This window comes from Microtus ochrogaster, unplaced genomic scaffold (genome assembly GCF_000317375.1).
Source record: "Microtus ochrogaster isolate Prairie Vole_2 unplaced genomic scaffold, MicOch1.0 UNK16, whole genome shotgun sequence".
Lineage (NCBI taxonomy): Eukaryota > Metazoa > Chordata > Mammalia > Rodentia > Cricetidae > Microtus > Microtus ochrogaster.
Window position 1 is genome coordinate 5,698,490 of NW_004949114.1, and position 6,018 is coordinate 5,704,507.

Here is a 6,018-nt window from a genome sequence, read left to right on the forward strand (position 1 = left end):
TAATAAAAAATAAAATAAACAAAAAAATAAAAAAAAATAAAATTCTTTTTGTAATGTCTTTTGTTTTTTGGACAAACAGATGAAAAGGTTTTAAGACAACTAGAAGTGTTAGGACCAGAGCTGAAGTCAGAGCTGTTTCTAAAGTCTCAAATGGCTTTTGTTTAGTCTCAGTCCAGATTATGGACTTAGAGCCTCATTTATGTTAATGTTGTCAGGCCTCACTATTTCTGTAAACTCTGGTATACATAGGCAGCAATAGATAGTTATACGTGATAACTCTCGGACCTGTCTCAGATCTCAACAACATATAGTTATACCTGAGAACTCTCGGACCTGTCTCAGATCTCAACAAATATAGTTATACCTGAGAACTCTTGGACCTGTCTCAGATCTCAACAATATATAGTTATACCTGAGAACTCTTGGACCTGTCTCAGATCTCAACAATATATAGTTATACCTGAGAACTCTTGGACCTGTCTCAGATCTCAACAACATATAGTTATACGTGAGAACTCTTGGACCTGTCTCAGATCTCAACAACATATAGTTATACGTGATAACTCTCGGACCTGTCTCAGATCTCAACTCAACTTTGGAGGTGGGATCTGAAAGATGGTAGCAATCCTGTTCTGATGCAGGCTCCTTTTGCCTCTCCTCAGCTGATAGTCAAGATAGGTAGCCTCTGATGTACAAAGTTGGGATTTCTTAGGCACCATTCTGTAGCCTAAGGCCTGTAACTTCCGCATCAGTTCCTCAGTGGCCCTTTTAAATGTTTTTTTTTTTCAGGTTTGGAGGTTAGGAGGAGGTCATTTACTTATTATTGTAAGAGTATAATTCCAGGAAACCTCTGTTGGAAAGGCCAGGGGTCAGCATCTATTATCTAACAAAATTGTTGAGTTTTTAAATCCTTTGCAGGACCTGGTCCATGTAAGTTACCCACTGTAACCTCTGTCCATTTGAAAGCAAAGATGGGTTGATTATCCTCTGCCAGTGTGAGGTTGAAGAATATATCTTTCAATTTTAAAACAATGTATACTTTTTCTCTGGAGGAATCAGACAATCATGAGAATCAGAGGTCCCAGGTTCCTTCATAGGCAGGAGAGGTTTATTCCAGAGTGACTACTAACGGCACCAGGATACCTGTCTCTCTGAGCCAGGAAATATGAGCTGCAATTTCCTCTTAGGGTTATAGGTTTAATTTGGATGGGGTAGCTGAACTGTTTAGTTGGAAAATTATAGAAACTTAATGTTGGGCTAGTCCTGGGGTTTTGGTTTCTGCCCATACCCCCAGGAACCTTCATTGTAAATCTAATAGTCCAACCATATCTTTTGGTTGAGAGCAAAACTTTCAGCTAGGAGATATTCTGACAGAGAGCAAAGCATAAAATTCTGCCGGGTATCTGTAAGTCTGTGTCTCATCATCAGAGCTGACAGTGGCTTTCAACTTACACAAAAGGTCTAGTCTCTCAATTGGTTCTTTGTTGTTAAACATTTTTTGAGCTGCCTCTAGCAACTGAGATATATTTATACCTTTAAATTTTTCTGACATTTATAACTTTAAATATCTGGGGCTGATAGAAAGGAAATCATTCTAGCTATTTCTAAATAGGACCAGCAAAATTGTTTAAAGTCCTCTTGGTCAGTTCTGGACAGAAGGGGAAATCAATTGTATCCAGGCTGCACTGTCAGGCAGAAACTCCCCCAGTCCTACCTGGGAGCAGTTTTTCGTATGTATGTATGTATGTATGTATGTATGTATGTATGTATTTTAGAGAATGGAGGGTTTTGAGTTTTTCAATCATCCAGATCATGGGTTGAAAAGAAGATATAAATCCTGAAAGAGAAAAGATGGAACTTCCTCTTCCCCCCTTCCCTGGATCTGCTTAAAGCAGGTGGGAACAGGAGGAACATGCACCTTGGGGACCTATTTCTTCTCCCTGTGTGCATTCTGCTCAGACAGCAGGGCTCCCTGGATGAGAGGCCTGGCCATTACCTGCTGCCACAGAGATCAGGACCAGCCTGGATACCCATCAGGAGGCAAGTGACAAACAAGCCAGTGCTCCAGGAGTGGGGCAGGTGGATGCTTTGCTTGTTTGCAGCAAGAGCACAGATCTCCCATTAAACCTGGATATTTCTTAATTTGGATTGTTTTGATTTGGCTTGATTGGGAATTTTTGCATCATGGGGAGCTTATGTTAAAAAATATTCCTAACATTTGAAGGGTTCTGACAAGCTAGAAAAGGCCCTTTCCACATGGCAGGTCATGTGTTGAAAGGCTCCTAGTCTGCAATTCGAGCTCTCTATCCCAAACTTAAAACTGGCTTCTGAGCTACAGCGGCTGCGTCTTAGTGAATCCCTTTTCTTGTCTATGCTATAGGGTTTTGGGGGTATCCATTCGTACTTATTTTTGTGGTTTTCAGATTCCCATTGAAGTCGTGAGCTCACGCTGGGAATTCTAGTCAGGTTGTGGTCAATCCTGTGGGATTGGGCTTGGTTGAGGCGGAGATCTTTGTGTACCAGGACACCGGGCATCCAATCTCTGTGGCCCCTTTTGGACCTAAGAGCCACCTTGGTGGACGTATTAAGGTGGACTTAGGTCATATAGGTGGGCATAGACTCTAAAATGGGCACTTGCAGTTCAAAACCAGACCTGCTGACTCCCCTAGGGTGCCTTTTACAAAATCTTTTTAAACTGGGCTTAACCAACACAATTTGTCCTGAATGGCTAATTTCCCTGTGTTCTAAGATTTGGCCTCAATATGACCTTGACAATGGGACATGTTGGCCACCAGAGGGAAGCCTTGAGCTTACTGTCCTCCAGGACCTAGAAAATTTTTGTCGCCTTAAGGAAAAATGGACAGAGCTTACATATGCCCACGGGTTCTGGGCTCTGCGCTCCCGCCCTTCCCTCAGTAGCCAGTGCCTTGCAGCGCCGATCTTGGTTGCTAAGGCTGCAATGCCTCCAAATTCCCGGTCATCTGGAAATTGGGACACCTACAACTCCAGTTGGACGATGCAGCCAGAGGCACTGGGCCTCTCCTCCACTCCCTCAAGCCCACACTACCCAACCCCCTCCAGTGGAGCAACATTTTTTACATTCCTCCCCTTCCTCACCTACCTCCCTTCTTAATCCAGAGGCTCAAGGTCAATTTTTAGCCCCCCCCTTCTCCCCTTCTCCTCCCCCACCTACCTCCTCTCTCCTATCTTGGAATCCCTCTGTGCATGGGGCTAGCCCCTCCCAATCTTCCCCAGACTCTTCCTGCACCAAATCCCACTATAGCTCCGCCCTAATTTGCCCATTCCGGGAGGTGATGGGAGCTAATGGCATTATGAAAGTTCATATTCCTTTTTCTCTTCCAGATCTCTCTCAGATAGAAAAGCAACTAGGTTCCTTTTCTACTAACCCTTCTGCTTATATCAAGGAGTTTTGTTATTTGTCCCAGACCTATGATCTTACCTGGCATGACTATTACATCATCCAAGCTTCTACCCTCGCTCCTGAGGAGCAAAGTAGAATTCAGGTAGCAGCTAGGCAGTATGCAGACCAGACCCATTTAATAGACAGTTCAGTCCCTGTGGGAGAAGTGGCAGTGCCAGCCACAGAACCAAACTGGGACTACCAACCCAGCCAAAACAGCCGACAGAGGCAGGACATCATGGTCTGTTGCCTCCATTAGGGTATGGAAATGGTCTCAGAAAAAGTGGTTAACTTTGACAAACTCCAAGAGATCACACAGTTAGCAGATGAAAATCCAGCTGTTTTTTTAAACTGGTTACAAGAGATCATGGTCCAATATACCTGGTTAGATCCAGCTTCTCCAGCAGGAGCCACCCGTTTTATTTCTCAGGCAGCACCAGATATTAGAAAAAAGCTAAGAAAGGTTGACAATGGTCCCCAAACTCCTATATGGGAATTGGTGAAAATGGTCTTTAAAGATTTAATGCCCGAGAGGAATCAGCTGAGTCTTCCTGACAGACAAGGCTAACTACAGCTAACCTACAGACCCAGGCCTTGGCAGCTGCCCTACGGTCACAGGAAGGGGAACCGGGGAAGCCAAACACAAAGCTCTACCCTGGTGGAGCTTAGGCCAAGTCAACCTCACAGGCAAACTGCTTCAAATGTGGCTTAAATGGTCACACGGCATGATATTGGACTACACCTACTCCGAGGTTGTGCCATATCTGCCAACAACCTGGACACTGGAACTCACAATGCCCCCGTGAGGGCTTGTCCTCTATGCTGCGACATGGGGGTCCAGCATCACCATTGGCAAGTGAAACAGTTCCAGCTCTCGAACTTCTAAGCCTTGCAGAGGATTGATGCTTCCCTGACTTGGTTTATCCCGTAGCCCTATCGGGGCCTAGGATCATGCTACAGGTAGTGGGTAAGTCCATTATTTCTTATTGGACACAGGAGCTACCTATTCTGTTCTAACTTCTCACTCAGGCCTTACGTTCCCCTCACCAATTTCAGTTATGAGGGTAGATGGGACCCCTTCCTCCCCACTTAAAACTCTGTCACTGCCCTGCATTCTTGCAGGACAATTTTTCTCTCGTTCTTTCTTAGTGAAACCTGCTTGCCCAGCACCTCTCCCGGGTCGAGATCTCCTTAGCTGCTTCAGGGCCACACTCACTTTAGCCCCCACACACGCTCTTGAGTCACACGTTCTTCTCACTTTAACAGCCTCACAGGTTCCTACCCCAGACTGTTCTGTCCCTACTCCCCCTTATCCAGTAAATCCCCAGGTATGGACACTTTTCTACTCCTGTAATTGCTACTCACCACCAGCCAGTGCTAGCCTACCTTAAAGACCCTCATCCTTCCCTTCCAGACCCCAGTTTCCCATTTCTGAAACCCACCGCCTAGGCCTTAAGCCTATTATCACCGTCTCCTGTCTCAAGGACTTTTAATTCCTATCGACTCACCCTGCAACACTCCAATTCTTCCTGTGCATAAGCCCTCTGGTGCTTACCATCCGGTTCAAGACCTCTGCCTCATAAGTGAGGCAGTCATTCCAGTTCACCCAGTGGTTAACAACCCTTACAATCTCCTGTCTAACGTTCCCCCTACCACCTCCTACTTTACAGTCTAGACCTAAAAGATGCCTTCTTTACTGTCCCTTTACACCCTGACTCATACTTCCTCTTTGCCTTCACCTGGGAGGACCCTGACTCACAGTAATCCAGAGAGCTTACATGGAATGTTCTCCCTTAAGGTTTTCAAGACAGCCCTCATTTCTGTAGCCAAGCTCTGGCTCCAGATCTCTCAAACTTTGATGCAGTTTCCAGCACACTCCTCCAGTACGTGGACAACCTACTTCTTTGCAGTTCTTCATTGTCTCTGTCCCAACAAGCCACCTCTGCATTCCTGAACTTCCTCAGATCCCTGGGATATCGAGTTTCACCAGACAAGGCTCAGCTATGCTCTCCTACAGTGGTATATTTGGGTAAGTTGGCTCAACTTAGCCCAGGGTCCAAGACCCTCACCTCTGACAGGGTCCAGGCATTACGAGATTTATGGACCCCAACCACAGGAACTCAGATCCTCTCATTTTTGGGTTTGTTGGGGTTCTTTCACCATTGGATTCCTAAGTGTTCCATTGCAGGCAAGCCTCTGTACCAGGCAGCTAAAGAGATGCCCGGGACCTCTCACCCACCCGGCCATCGTCCATCGCCACTTCTCTCTACTGGGAGATGCCTTTCAACAGCTCCTGCCCTTGCTCTTCCAGACTCCACAAAGCCTTAGCATCTCTATACAGATGAGAGGTCAGGAGTGGCCACAGGAATTCTAACCCAACAGGCTGGGCCTTCAAATCGGGTAGTCACCTTTTTATCCAAACAGCTGGATGTCACCGTCTGTGGATGGCAACCATGCCAGAGAGCCCTGGCAGCGGCAGCTGAACTCACTCAGGAGGCTCTCAAGATCGCATTGTCTGGACCAATCACAGTATATTCTACCCATCGTTTCTCAGACCTTCTGAGACATTCCTCTCTCTCCCTCCTTGGGCCTTCACG